The sequence below is a fragment of the Delphinapterus leucas genome, chromosome 6, assembly GCF_059928025.1.
Source record: "Delphinapterus leucas isolate spDelLeu-1000000601 "Yukka" chromosome 6, BTC_Dleu_Yukka2, whole genome shotgun sequence".
Classification (NCBI taxonomy): Eukaryota; Metazoa; Chordata; class Mammalia; order Artiodactyla; family Monodontidae; genus Delphinapterus; species Delphinapterus leucas.
In genome coordinates this window covers 83,094,642-83,110,839 of record NC_143134.1, presented here as the reverse complement: position 1 = coordinate 83,110,839, position 16,198 = coordinate 83,094,642, and the positions used below count along the sequence as shown (strand labels likewise).

At 37.9% G+C, this 16,198-nt stretch overlaps 1 long non-coding RNA gene across 4 annotated transcripts in view; it reads left to right on the top strand.

Annotated features, from left to right (window-relative positions):
• LOC149748983 (uncharacterized) overlaps window positions 1–16,198 on the top strand; it is a 90,454-nt gene that overhangs the window by 2,071 nt on the left and 72,185 nt on the right. For all 4 annotated transcript variants that reach the window (XR_016393583.1, XR_016393581.1, XR_016393580.1 and 1 more), the window contains exon 2: window positions 3,002–3,196. This is a non-coding gene — a long non-coding RNA (uncharacterized LOC149748983). The remainder of the gene's footprint in view (window positions 1–3,001; window positions 3,197–16,198) is intronic.

The window sequence follows — 16,198 nt, the reverse complement described above, 5'->3', positions numbered from 1 at the left end:
CTTAGCATAATGCCCTCCAAGTCCATCTATGTTGCTGCAAATGGCAAAATTTTGTTCTTTTTTATGGATGAGTAGTATGCCATTGGTTACATGTACCACATCTTCTTTATCCATTCATCTCTTGATGGACACTTAGGTTGCTTCCATATCTCGGCAATTGTAAATAATGCTGCTATGAACACTGAGGTACGTGTATCTTTTCAAATTAGTGTTTTTGTCTTTTTCAGATATATACCCAGGAGTGGAGTTGCAGGGTCATATGGTAGTTCTATTTTTATTTTTTTGAGAACCCTCCATACTGTTTTCCACAGTGGCTGCACCAATTTACATTCCTACCAACAGTGTACCAGGGTTCCCTTTTCTCTACATCCTTGCCAGCATTTGTTGTTTGTGCTCTTTTTGATGCTAGCCATTCTGACAGGAGTGAGGAGATACCCCAGTGTAGTTTTGATTTACATTTACCTGATGATTAGCAATGTTGAGTATCTTTTCATGTGCCTGTTGGCCGTCTGCATTTCCTCTTTGGAAAAATGTCGATTCAGTTCTTCTGCCCAGTTTTTAATCGGGTTGTTAGTTTTTTTGATGTTGAGTTTTATGAGCTGTTTATATATGTTGGATATTAATCCCTTATTGGGCATATCCATTGCAAATATTTTCTCCCATTCAGTAGGTAGTCTTTTCATTTTGTTGATCATTTCCTTTGCTTGCAAAAGCTTTTAAGTTTAATTAGGTCCCATTTGTTTATTTTTGCTTTTATTTCCTTTACTTTAGGAAATGGATCCAAAAAAATATTGCTGTGTTTATGTCAAAGAGTGTTCTGCCTATGTTATCTTCCAAGAGTTTTATAGTATCCAGTCTTACATTTAGCTCTTTAATCCATTTTGAGTTTCTTTTTGTATATGGTGTTAGAGAATGTTCTAATTTCATTCTTTTACATGTAGCTGTCCAGTTTTCCCAGCACCACTTATTGAAGAGACTGTCTTTTCTCCATTGCATAATCTTGCCCTCTTTGTCGTAGATTGGCATAAGTGCATGGGTTTATTTCTGGGCTTTCTAACCTGTTCCATTGATCTATATTTCTGTTTTTGTGCCAGGACCATACTGTTTGGATAACTGTAGCTTTGTAGTATAGTCTGAAGTCAAAGAGCGTGGTTCCTTCAGCTCTGTTCTTCTTTCTCAAGATCGTTTTGGCTATTCAGGGTCTTTGGTGTTTCCATACAAATTAAAAATTTTTTTTGTTCTAGTTCTGTGATAAAATGCCATTGGCATTTTTATAAGGATTGCATTGAATCTATAGATTGCCTTGGGTAGTATGGTCATTTTAACATTATTGATTCTTCCAATCCAAGAACATGGAATATCTTTCCATCTGTTTGTGTTATCTTCAATTTCTTTTATCAGTGTCTTATAGTTTTTGGAGTTCAGGTCTTTTGTCTCCTTAGGTAGGTTTATTCCTAGGTATTTTATTCTTTTTGATGCAATGGTAAGTGGGATTGTTCCCTTAATTTCTCTTTCTGATAGTTCATTGTTATTGTATAGAAATTCAGCAGATTTCTGAGTATTAATTTTGTATCCTGCAACAAATTCATTGATGAGCTCTAGTAGTTTGCTGGTGGCTCTTTGGGATTTTCTTTGTGTAGTATCATGTCATCTGCAAATAGGGACAGTTTTACTTCTTCCTTTCCTATTTGGATTCCTTTTATTTCTTTTTCTTCTCTGATTGCTGCAGCTGGGACTTCCAAAACTGTAAGTGGTGAGAGTGGGAATCCTTGTCAGTATGATTTCTGTGTCGCTACATCCATTTTTTTTAGTCTCCAGCATCATTTAATGTAGTTGTCTCCTGTCTTCTTAAAGCTCCCTCTTCTGTGTTTTCCATCAAGCCACTTGATTTTTTTTATCCCTCTCTAATTCCTTCTTCACAGTCTCACTCTTGGGTGTCTCTTGCTTACCCAGTTTCAATGTAGGTGTTCTTTAGGTTCCCATCCTCAGTGTCCACCCCTTCGGACATTTCACAGTTTCTCTGGGTGATCTTATTTCCTGTTCAGGCTTAACTTCCCGCTCCAGGGTGATGTCTTTATTATTTTTTTTTTTGCGGTATGCGGGCCTCTCACTGTTGTGGCCTCTCCCGTTGCAGAGCACAGGCTCCGGACGTGCAGGCTCAGCGGCCATGGCACACGGGCCTAGCCGCTTAGTGGCATGTGGGATCCTCCCAGACCGGGGCACGAATCCGTGTCCCCTTCCTGGAAAGCCGCATATTTCTCATTGTCCTCAGCATCAGATCTGTGTTCCTTAGCTTGGCATATAAGCTCCTTCACGATTTGACTACCTCTTTTGTCTTACTTCTGGCTACACTCCTTCCTGAATGTCTTCTCTAGACATGTGGACCAGCTTGTAGTTTCTGATGTTCTATCATTCCTTGGGCCTTTACAGATGTTGCTTCTTTACTTAAGACCCTCCTCTTCTGCTTGCTCTTCAGAAAGCTGACACCCGCCTGTTTCCCAGCCTCAGGTTGGGGGCCAGCTTCCCTGGGAGGCTTTCTTTCCCTGACCCTCATCTCTCCTCCCCTGCTTGTTTAGTGCCTCACTACTGTGCTCCCTGACATCCCTGTATCATAATACTTAGTGTCTCCAATGATAAGCATCTTTTTAGATAGTTTTCCTTCCATAGACTCTAAGCCCTTTGAAGGCAGGGAAAGTGTCTCATTCATCCTTATATTCCCTATGCCTAGCACAGTGTTGGCACAGAGGAAGTGCTGATTAATGACTACTGGGACTTTCTCATCTATTCTCCATATAAGTCATTACTAGCACCCTGTGGCTACTGCCTACAGATGAACTTCAGGGAAGCTTCATCATATTAATTAATCATCTAACATATTAATTTAAAATGTGTTTTCCTTGAGCTTCCCTATTTTCTGTCTGGCAGTCAAGGCTTGCCTGATCATCTCTTCCCTCCTTAACATTTAGTTATGGCTTAATAGTGGCTTTGGTTTTCTTTTCAGCATCTGGTGTGTTCCAGCTTCCCTGAACATGGTGAGCAACAGCTGCCTCCCCATAGCACCTCTGGGATCCTCTGACAAGCCAGATCCATGCCTGGCCCAAGACAAGCTGCCTTGGCTTCCCTGCAGGTACCTGCCCTGGGAGGGACATGGCTACTGGGCAGTACAAGATGTGGACTCTCCTCCTTCAGGGCTCTGGTGAGTGTAAGTTTGACTAGAATACAGTTTATCATTTTACCTCTGATTCCCTGTAGTTGACTGCTGGTCCATCATGACAACATTATACCCAGACTGCCAAGCCATTTTACCTTCCCATGGAACCTCACTGCAGATGCATTCTACTCATCTCTAACATTCATCTTCTCTGGACCTGCTTTCAGAGCAATGCGTTTGTTAGATCCAGTCACAGAGCTATGTCAACAACACAGGCTGTCTTATTTTAACTGACATGTGGTCCCCATTTCTTTTTTCTACTCCCTTACTTATGGCTGTTAACAATGACTCTTTCTCCACTCTTTTCATGTCCCACTAGACTCTGTTGTGTGTCCTTGTTCTCTCACCTGAAGAGGATACCTCTTATTTCACCAAGAAAGTAAGGTTTCAGACACAAACTTCATCATCTTCTTTCTGCTGACTCTGGCTGCCTTCCAATCCATGTTCCATGATGCAGCCACCACCAACTCCTCTTCAAATCCTTCTGTGACTTTCCATTGCTCTTAGGATAAAGACAGACCTCCTCACAGTGGTCTAAAATGTGGATTCACAGGCTGGCTGCCGGTTGAGAACTGTTGCCATTCTGTAAGATAAGGCCCTTGCTTCAGAATGTAAATCATACCTCCACTAGATATATACTGTTTAGTTTAACAGGCAAGACTTTCTTGATGAAAGAAACAGTGTGTTGACTTGCATTCTAGAGCAAGCTTCTCATCTTGTTGTGCACTGGCACTCTGGGTGCACTAGTCTGCAGGGCAGGGCATCCCCTTGGCAGGATGGAGCATGATCTCTGCAGCCTCGTCTTGCACCTCCTTCCTTTCATTCTCAATCATCCAGCCCACAGTGGCCTCCTTTCAGGCCTGCATACTTACAACGGCACATTGCCCATGCTGCCTCTCTGCATGAAAAGTCCTTCTGTTTAGTTTGCAACTGATTGATGCCTCCTCATCCTTCTCATCTTTTCTCATGTGTCGCTTTGTCAAGAAAGCATCCCCTTACCTACTCAACTCATCACATCCCCCTACCGTAGCTCACATAACACCACGTACCTCTCGCTTATAGCCTTCATCACATTTCACATCCAGTTTTAGATAGGTGTTTACCATATGGTCCGAGAGGAAGAAATCATGTCTGTTTTGCTTACACTTGCATCCCCAGTGACTAGCACAGTTACTGATAATCTTTGTTAAATGGATAAATGAATGTATCCAATCAATGACCAAGCCCTGACAGTTTTTCTTTATAGGGTCTCTCATACTCCTCCCTTCCATCTGTGTTGCCATTACTCCAGTTCTACCATTTATTATTTTATACCTGGATTGCGATGATTGCTTCGGAGAATAGCATGTCTTCCTATCTTCCTCCCTACAACCTCTATTACACCTCCTAAGGTTCTCGGATTATGCCATCGCCCTGTTCCAAACCGTCCATGACACCCATTGCCAACACAATACAGCCAAACTCTTACGATTGACATTCAAGACCCTCCATAATTTGGCTTTAATTTCACTTTCTAGACTTTTAAAAAAATAACTGGATCTAATTGTCTCTGCATCTTTGCTCCCTTTCATACCTACCTATTACATTAATTTTTTTTTCTAGTCAATCTATTTTATACCTCCTTCTCTGGGAAAACTTCACTGAGAATCCAAGCAAGATATGGATCCCTTTTCTCCCCTGAACTTGTAAACAGTTTAACAAGACATATGTGGAACTGCCATAAGGCATCTACATCTTATCTCCCTCTCTGGTATCTAACCTCCCTGAGAACAGAGGTACATCTCTGTGCAGTTCTCGGCACAGTATTATACACATAGTGAATATTTGGTAAATGAACGAATAAGTGAATGAGTCACCATGAGAAGGGTATCTCTCATTCTTTCTCTCTTTTTCCACTTTCAAGTTTCTTTAGTTAGTTTCCTTAGACAAAAGGTTTCTTCGTAGCTACACAGTGTCCAAGCTCACAGAGTGTTGCAAATAGCTGCTAAGAGCATCCCTCCACCACTTTAGAATAGCTTGCTCTCCCTCTCAAGTGGAGAGAGCAGAATTCAATATTTATTAAGTGCCTTTGTTCACTTGGCATTTAGAGGCACTCAGGGCATCAGTGCTCTACACTCAGTGAAATGCCTATTTTGTTTGTAATTTTCCTTTGTGAATAACAGCTATCTACAAAGATGTTTTGTTACAATTTTCCATCCTTTTAGATTCATAAAAAGCATTTTAACTACATAGAAGCAGGAAATGAATAGAAAGAACTTTGAATTACATTTAATAAAAGTTTAGGGAGATCTTTGTGGTACATTAGTGAACTTATTTGGGGAAACTTTAGCCATGTAAATTGTGTTGGAGAGGTACCAAGAGTTCAAGAATTCTCAAAATTTGAGTACACAATTGCCTTACATGTAGGCATGGTGGCAGCCATCTACATAACAATGATTTGGAGGATGTTGTATTAGTCAGCTCTTGCTGTGATAATGCTTTGGAACAAATCGCCCCAAAACTCAGTTACATAAACAAGAATTTATTTTTCTTGGGCCTATGGGCTAGCTGCAGCGGCTCTCTTTGAGACCTCTAGATGGCTGCTTTTGCTCCATATTTTGGGTCAGTTTGAGGTCTGTCCCACACATCTTACTCTGGAGCCCAACTGTGAGGCCACAACTCCCAGGCCCTGTCTTCTTACAAAGTTCACTGAAACATAAGAGGTGAGCCCAACCGTACAAGCCCATTTAAGGCCTCTGTTGCTCATTTAAGGCCATCATGTCTGCTCACACTTCATTGGCCAAAACATGTCGCAGGTCTAAGTTGTATTTAGAAAATGTGTATTTGTTTAAAATTGGGTGCTCTCACAGAAGAATATTGCATTTTGGACAGTGTTACCTTAGCATTTTCACTGGCATTTGCAAACGTGATAAACTTCATGTGAACTTTTTCACCTTTGAGAACTTTTTGAAATTGTGGGACAATTTCTATGGGAAAAGAGGAAGGTACACTTTAGAACTCAACTATAGTTATGGCATTGTTGGGAGAAGAATTAATGATGATAAGGTCAATACAAGTGAAAGATTTGGGATTCACATATTCATCATTAACATCAGCATTCTACAGAACATTCCTGGAGAATTGTGATGCTAGCTTTATGTGATTTCTCTCATAAATCATTATAATTTGACAAAGCCACTTCAGTAAAACATACATCATACAGTACATCACATTTTAGTTTTTCCTACCACTCCACAACTTATCATCAGTACTGTACCATAACACAGACACAGAAACAGAAACTGGGTGAATTCATTGTTAGCAAATGGGCTTCACAAGAAATACTAGTGGAAGTTCTTCAAATGATAGCAGGCAGTAACTCAAGCCATAAAAACAAAACAAAAAATGCTGACTAGAGCAGTTGTGTAGGGAATTATAAAAGATAATGTAATTTCAAATTTCTTCTTCTCTTAAGTAATTTAAAAAGTAAGTGCATAAACAATAAGATTATATTTGGATTGTTCTATATATAACATAAAGAAATGTCATATATTTGATGATATGGTACAAAGAAGGCAGTGAGAACAAAGCTGTATTAGAATAAAAATGACACTAGATCATAACCTGAATCTGCAGGAAGAAAGGAAGAGAACCAGAAATGGTAAATAAATAGATTAACCAAACAAACTCTATAAATATTCATTTGCTTTACTTTCTTCTCTAAGTTCCTTTAAAAGATAAGCTTGTGTGAAGTAATAATTATAATAATATGTTGTTAAGTATGTAACGTATATAAATGTAATAAAAACAAAAAAGAGAAGTAATACAGCTCTATAAAAGTACAGTTTCTGTTTCTCACTGGAATGAAGTTAGTATAAATCTGAAGAGATTCTGAGAAGATGTATTACATAAGCCCTAGAGCAGCCATTACTCAAAAAGTGTGGTTAAAAATCATTAAAGGAATTAAATGTTACAGTAGAAAATATCCACTTAATATAAAAGGAAAATGGAGGAACAACAACAATAACAAAAAAACAAAAACATGAGACATGTAGAAAACAAAAGGTAAAATGATAGACATAAATAAATCCTACCATATAATAATAAAAACTAAATGTAAATGAATTAAACAATACAATCAAAAGAAGGCAGATATTGTCAAACTGCGTTTAAAAAAATGTTTTCTATAGGAGACACTCCTTGGATTCAAAGGTCTAATGTGTACAAAGTAAAAGGATGAAAAAATATACATCATGCAAATAGCAACCATAAGAATGCTGAAGTAGCTATACTAATACCAGAAAAAATAGACTTTAAAACAAAAAAAATAGTTACTAGATATGAAAAGGGACATTTTATGATTAAAGAAAAGGGAAGATACAAAAATTATTAACATATGTGCCCTGAATAAGATAAAACCAAAATACATGAAGAAGATACCAAAATACATGAAGAATTGAAATAGATAGAAATAGATGAATGAAGAAATAGATAATTCCACAACATTAGGTAGAGGCTTCAGTACTCCACGGTCAATAATGGATAGAACAATTCGGCAGAAGATCAACAAGGATATAGAAGACTTGGACAACACTATGAATTAACAAGACCTAATAAATGTCTATAGAACACTCAACTGAACAGTAAAATACACATCCTTCTCAACTACATGTGAAACCTTTTCCAGCATAGATGACATGCTAGGCCTTAAGACAAGAGATTGAAACCCACATACGTTTCTGGTGGGAATGTAAAATGGTGTGGCCATTTTACAAAACAGCTGGACAGTTCCTCAAAGTGTTAAACATAGAGTTACCCTATGACCCAGCAGTTCCACCACTAAATATATACTTAAGAGAAATAAAAGCTTATTATCTGCACAAAAGCTTGTACATGAATGTTCATAGAAGCATATTTATAAAAACAAAAGGTGGAAATAATTCAAGTGTCAATCTGATAAATGAATAAACAAAATGTGGAATATCCGTACAATAGAATAGCATTCAGCTATAAAAAGGAATGAAATATTGATCCATGTTACAACATGGATGAACCATGAAAGCATTATGTAAAGTAAAAGCAGCCACTCACAAAAGACCACATATTGTATGGTCCCATTTATATGAAATGCCCAGAATAGCAAAGCTGTAGAGACAGAAAGTAGATTAGTGGTTGCCTAGGGCTGAGAGGGTTGAGGAGAATGAAAAAACCTTGTTAATATGTAGTGGGTTTTTTTGTGGGGGGACAGAAATCTACAATTGGATTGTTGTGATTGTTACACAAGTCTTTTAGTGGTTACACTAAGAACCACTGAACTGTATACATTAAAGGGTTGAAATTACTGTATGTAAATTATATCCCAATGAAGCTGTTAAAATTATGATAATTTTTTATTTATAAATTTGAAAATTCATCCAAAATTATAAATTCTTAAAAAGTGCAACCTAACAAGACTAACCCAAGAAAGAAAAAATATCTAAAAAATTTATATCTACTCAAAAAGTTGTTTGTATAATTAAGTACCTTTACAGAAAATGATTTCCAGGGATAAATGGCTTTCCAAGTAAATTCTTCCAAATATTTAGGGAAGAAATAGTGGTAATCCTACATAAAAATCTTCCAGGAGACAGAAAAGAATATATTGCTCAGAATTTTTATAAGCCCAACATAAGCTTCAGATCAAAACTAAAAAGAATATTACAAGAATAGAATCACAGACCAGTTTCTCTTTTGAACATGCATGCAAAATGTGTAAACAAAAGCACAAACTGTATCCATGATATGTAAAACAATAATATATCACAATCAAATTGGCTTTATTCTAGTAATGTAAGGTTGGTTTAATGTTCAAACATGAAACTGACCCCAGGAATGAATTAGAATGGGGAAAAAAAGTCATTTAAAAAAGAAGTCTTGGGAATTCCCTGGTGGTCCAGTGGTTAGGCCTTGGCGCTTTCACTGCTGGGGGCCTGGGGTTCAATCCCCGGTCAGGGAACTAAGATCCTGCAAGTCATGAGGCAGGGCCCAAAAAAAAAAGAAAAAAAGAAGTCTTAACCAGGAGAAGCACAAGACTGAGTAAACATAACAGATAACACCTTATGAAAAGTAGGTGAAGATTATGGAATATCTAAAATTAAAAAAAAAAGAAATTGTTAAAGATTCAAGAGGATGTGACAAATATTGTACATAGGCAAAAAATAAAATAAAATAAAATATACAAATGATGGGAGCCCCTAAAGAAGAAAATCAAAGCAAGGAAACAGAACAAATACCAACAAAATGATTCAACAAACTTTTCTAAACAACTAATAACAGTAATAATAGAAACTGCATATTGAAAGAGTACAGCACATGCCTGAGACTATTAAGCCTGAACAACCAACACCAAAGTGTATTCTAGAGAAATTTTTAGACTTAAAAAAAGAAGTGAGCTTGGAATTTTAATCCCAACAAAACTAACTTTCACTTATAATTGGAGACAGGCCGCCTGTTATCAACATACAAGAACTCAACGTATCTTAATTACATAAACCCTGAAAGAATCTATCAAAGAATAAGCATCATACAACCAAAATGACTAGAGGCAATCAGTGTAAGAACCGATGGTGAGAAGTAAGAATATAGTTATTATAGAATTAGAACTAAATGAAGGTTAAAACGGAGAGAGTATAGTATATAATGGCAATATGCTCTGGCAATGGAGATGTCAGTCCTTTAAATGACAGAGAAAGATTGAACAAATGCCAAATGAAGTTAAAACTGTTTTCAATAAACGTATTGTTTACCAAACATAGTATTAGAATTTCTGTCCTGAGTCTGTTTTGTAATATGGAATAGGGCAAATGAACAATTATGAAATAGTCTAATCATAACACCCCTTGTGAACTTGAGAACTAGGGTTCTCAGGGTGGGAAGAAAGGGAATACAGAAGTAATATAGAAGAGGTGAACTAAAAACTCTGCAGTGCTGAATTTGAATTATCTGTACTAATAAGGTATTTTAATGATATATATATTTCTACATATGTTTAGATTAGACATGTAGATAGGCCTCTTTCTATCTATAGATACATATTAACTGTGTATCTGTACTATATAATTATATATGACTATATATGTGTATACGTGCACATGTACACACAAAAAAATGCATACATACACATTCTATCTCTGTTCATTGACTAGGCCTAGAAATAATGACCAACAAAATAGCAAAAGTCATCCATAGGGTCCAGATTGTGGTCTAGAAAGCTGATTTCAGGTCTGGATCATTTGTGTGAGATGAACTTGGAAAATCTTGTGATACCAAATAACAAGAAAGTTATCAAAGACTACTAGGGTTATTTCAAAAGGACTTAGCCAAAGGTAAAGAGGTTCTCAGTGGACAATGGAGCAATTTGAGAATCAATAAGGATAATAATTACAATGAATTGAAACTCATCAACTGTGTTTAAGTCCATGGGTTTCTATGGATTTAAAAAAAAGTCAACTTGTGAGTATAATTGGGAGAAAAATCATTATAATGAAAACTGATTTTTAAAAAGGCAGTGATGTAGTGAGGTGGGGGAAGAAACAAGCCTTTATCCTGTCTTTCCACTATGAACTGTACCACTAGGTAACCAAATTGTAGATGAGGGGATAGATCTCTTCATAGACGTATTCCAGCCAATAAATGAAAAAGAAATGATCAACTTAGAATATCATAATTTTGCAATCTGTGATGAGTTAACAGATCTAGACACTAAGTATCAGTGGCTGCTAACATCATAAAAGGAGAATAGCTAGATGTTGCCTGCTTCCTGATGAAATAATACACCACAGACTATAGTCTTCCCAAAAGGATTGATCAGTTTCCCATTTTGCAGGAAATAGGACAGAGGAACGTGTTGAGCTGCACCATGGACATGTATTCAGCAAAACCCATATTGTGGGAAACTCTACATGTCAGCAGGTAAATTGAAGGGCAATAAAAGGATGGAAAAGCAACCTGTAGATTAAAAGAGAAAAAGTCATTATTTAAAACTGGGCAAAACTAAACGATGCTGTCTAGGGAGGCAAACTTGGGTGATAACATTTATAAAGAAATTTAAGGAAGAGCCAATTATAAAAGTCAGGAAAATGATTACTTTGGGAAAGAAAGGAATTATAATTGGATCAGGACAGATGGAGGGGGCTTTAGGCAAAGTTCTATTTCTTCACCTGGGTGTCAGTTAAAATGGTATTTGCCTTGTAATATTAAGCTATAAATTTGTCTTATGTGGTTTCCTGAATCTATTTTTATTTTATAATAAAAGTGTTTTTAAAAAATCAAACACCTAGGAATAAATATAATGAAAAGTTTACAAAAATTCTACACAGAATACTGAGAAACTTTATTGAGAGAAATTAAATCATATTTAAATAAATGAACAGGTATATCACAGTCATTGATTGCAAGGCTCAGCATTGTAAATCAATAATCTCCACACTTTCTACAGATTTAATGCAGTAGGAAAATCAGTAATCTCCGCACTTTTTACAAATTCAATGCAATAAGAAGCAGAATCCCTTGTGTGTGTGTGTGTGTGTGTGTGTGTGTGTGTGTAAACTGACAAGCTGAGTCTAAAATTTATGTGGAGATTCTTAGGACCAAGAAATAGTAAGATATGAAAAACAGGAACAAAGCTGTAGGACTTACACTGTCAGACAACAAGACTCATTAAAGCTATGATAACTAAAACAATGTGGTGTTGACACAATAGAAATAGAGCAATGGAACAGAAAGGTTTGGACTGTGACTCATATATATGGTCACTTTGTTTATGACAAAGGTGAAAGTACAATGGATAAAGGATTTTTTTTTCAATAAATGGTGATGTGTCAGTCTTCATATAGAAACAATTAATTTTGACCCCTATGTCAACTCATATACAAAAATCAATCCCAGATGGATTGTCAATCTAAATAATCAACAAAATAATCACTGAAGAGTGAAAAGACAAACCAAAGAATGACAGTTCTTTTCAATATCTATTTCTGACAAGACCTTGATTCCAGTTTGTATCAGAACACAATAAGAAAAAGACAACTTGACAGAAAAATGGACAATGCTTGAACAGGCATGTCAAAAGGAAGAATATCCAAAATAACCAAAAAACCTGAGAAGGTGCTCATCCTAATGAGGGAAATGAAAATTAAGTAATTAAATTAATTAAAACAAACATTAATTAATCAGGGAAATGCAAATTAAAACCATAATGTAACACCACTATATGCCCATCATTATGGCTAAGATGAAAAAGAGAGCTGGTGAGGATGTGCAGCAACTGGAACTCCACGCACTTCTGGTGAAGCAGTAAATTAATATCAGCACTTTACAAACTGCTGGCAGTACTGTGGAAAGCTAAACAGATGCATAGCTTGTGACCTGGCAATTGCACTCCTAGTGCATCCTTAGCAGATGTGTGTACATATGTGTCCCAAAGGACATGCAGAAGACTGTTCAAAGAAGCACTATTCATATAGCCCCGAACTAGAAATAACCCAAATGTCTTCCAAGAGGAGAATAAATAAATTGTGGTAACTTCAATACAATAGAATACGATGAAAGTGAATGAACTCTTGCTATATACAAAAATATGGCTGAATCTCACAAATTTAATGTTGACTGAAAAAAGCCAGATACAAAGGAGTATGTATCATACATTGCTTCATGACAAATTACCACAAAATTTAGCAGCTTAAAGTAGCATATATTTATGGTCTCAGTTTCTGTGGGTCAGGAATCCAGGTGTGGCTTAGCTGGGGGCCTCGGCCTCAAGGCTGTAATTGAAGTGTCAGCTGGGGCTGTGGTCTCATTTGAAAACTCAGCTGAGGGAGGATCTGCTTCCAAGTGTACTTAGGTGGTTCTGGACAGGATTCACTCCTAATAAGCTCTGGACTGAGGGCCTCAGCTCCTCACTGGCTGTGGGGTGGTGACCTCCTTTAGTTCCTTGCCACACACGTCTCTCCCTAGGTCAGCTCGTAACAGGGCAGCTGTCTCCCATCAGAGGGAGCAAGCGAGAGAACAAGGTAGGGCTTTCGTCAGCTAATCTTGGAAGTGCCATCCCATGACTTTTGCCACATTCTATTTAGAAGCAAGTCTCTAGTTCCAGAGGGGAATATAGCAAGGACATTAATACCAGGGCGTAAAGGTCATTGGGACTCATTCAGAAGCTGCCTACTACATGATGTGATTCCGTTTTTGAAGAGCTGAAACAGGTGAAATAAATCCATGGTGACAGTAAGCAGGATTGTGGTGAATACTGACAGGGCTCTGGGTTGCTGATAACGTTTAAAGTTTTGAGTGTGAAGATCTGGTCCCACAGATGTACTTTATAAAAATTCATTGGTGCTTCTGATTTGTGCACTTTTTCTGTGTATGTTACATTTCTATTAAAAAATTTACTTTAAAATAAAGAGTTGGGCTTCCCTGGTGGCGCAGTGGTTGAAAGTCTGCCTGCCGATGCAGGGGACACGGGTTTGTGCCCCGCTGGGAAGATCCCACATGCCGCGGAGCGGCTGGGCCCGTGAGCCATGGCCGCTGAGCCTGCGCATCCGGAGCCTGTGCTCTGCAACGGGAGAGGCCACAACAGTGAGAGGCCCGCGTACCAAAAAAATAAATAAAAATAAATAAATAAATAAATAAATAAAAATAGTTAATGTTCTCCCCTAGAGGCCCATCCTGCTGATAAGCAACTTTCATTGCCTCTAGTCATCATCTCCCCGCTTCTCCTCAGCCAGGCAGTAAAATGCAAACCCAGTTTATACTTTGCTGCTTAAAATCTGACAGTTTAGCATAAGTGTAGGCAGCATTATGTTTGGGAAAAATATGGGTTGAGGAGTCAGACTAGGATTCAGATCCAGATTTTACCACCCATTGGTTGTGCAACAGTGGTCTTCATTTTCCTCATCTGTATTATAAGTATGCATCAGAGGATTGAATGGCAAACTAATAGCTGGAAATCATACAGTATATACCTGTTGTAAAATGACTTGAAGTTCCCCCCAAAGACTTGTAATGGTTTCTAATTGTAACATCTGTTCAACTTCCTCACGTTAACGTGGCCTTCATGCTCAATGTGGTCTGACTCTCATACCTTTGTGCATCCTCACCCAGAATATTTCTGAAACCTTCTCTTAGGTTTAAGTTCAGGCAGATTGCTCTACTTATCTGTACATATCTTCATCCTAAAAAGTAACCGTCTCTCCGTTGGCCTCAGAGAATACACCCATGCAAAGATGTGTCACCCATGTAAAGGAGGTATTTGCTTTCTTTTCTCCTCAGCTATTTTCTTTTAGGAATCAGTGCGTAATCAATAGGAAATTGGTTGAATGAATTATGCTACATTCCTTTTATGGAATGGTATGTGGCCAATAAAACACGCAGCGAATTTGCATATGTTGATGTAACAAGGTGTCCATGGTATATTGTAAAGTGAAACAGGCAAGATACAGGATAGTTAGACAAGCACTATGCCGACTGGAATGTAAGATAATGAAAACAGAGACAAGGCCTATCTGATTTATCTGCAGCATCAGCGTCTAGTGGACTCATAGAGGACATTCATACATATTTGTGGACTGAATGTAAGAGCACAGAAAATAACCTGGAAGGATAAACATCACATTGTTGTCAGAATTACCCTCTCTGAAGGAGCAGCATTGGAGTGCATTTTTGTTCACTACCATTTCTGATGTTTCAAGTAGTCTTATTAGAGTGTGTTTATGTTTTGTGCTTTCTAGCACCTAAGGGGCTTGGCACCCCCCAAGAGCCGGCACCTGTGTCTCTTTGTTGCTAGGGTGCCTTCAGGCTACCAGAAGCAGCTTTGCTGACGACCTGGAGAGCAGAAGTGCTGGTTATTTGTGTCCCTCTCCCTGTGCCCCAGCTTTTAACAAATAACTGACAAGAGGAGTATAAAGATTCCTGCAGCCTAGCCCTTGATTGGGCAACTCAAAGGTGTATTTTTTGATTCTGTGTGGCTCCCCTGAAATTCAGCCTAAATGACTTTGTTGACCTTAAGGTTCTTTACTTGAAATTGTACTTTCTTCCTGGCCTCCTTCCAGTTCAGGTCCCACTGGATTGTCCTAGAACAGTTCCCCCTCTCAGCGTCTGCTTCTGGGGACCCAATCTAAGTCACCTGTGTAATTCAAAACAATAAAAACAATCGATGCCTATTGGAGGATGAGGTGGATAACTTCTCACCTCAAACTTTTCACCCTCCATGGCTGTAAATTGATCAGAAGAAATGTCCAGGCACAGCACCATAACTTATGGGGCCTAGGAAAAAATGAACATGTGGGGTCCCTTGTTTGAAAAGCAGGAAAAAAGTGGTGTTAGCAGGTTAAAATAGAAAACCTCCTCTTTTCGAAAGTCTCTCTCAGCTTGTCAGGTTGTTTTTTATTTGCTGTAGACTATTGTTCTAAGTAAAGAAAAATTTTAAATTTGCATTAACAGCATGAATTTTACCGTCTATCTTTATATTGTACAATGTGAGTTTTAAGTGCAAGTATAAGAGCTTTTTGCTTGTATGCAAAATTACCAAAATTACACAATTTATACTTGGTAGATTGTACATGCATATGTATTTTTTTTCTTACACATACTGTGGAAATGCCCCACAAAACTAACTCAACTGTTTCACCTTCATTTCTCAACACGTGATTTCTACCATGATTTCTACCTTCAGCTTAGTGTTGTGTAAAGAAAGAGTGAAAGCGAAAGGAACAGTGGGTTGCCCTGTCTTTCCCTTCCCTCCTGTGTCATCATTTTCAGTGTAACCAATCGGCTAATACAGAGAAGTAAAAGAGTCAGAAAGGGTATGGTAGTTTCCTTGGTCATTCTTGTTTCTTAGAACACTAGGCACTTTCAGGCAATCCCTGTACCTCACCCCACCCTCTGCTTTGCTTGGAACCCTGAGCTCAAAGCCTATTGAGTTCCACTTCTCCAGAGATGAATTACCAACCCTTCAGGCAGGGAGCAGGGTGGGGA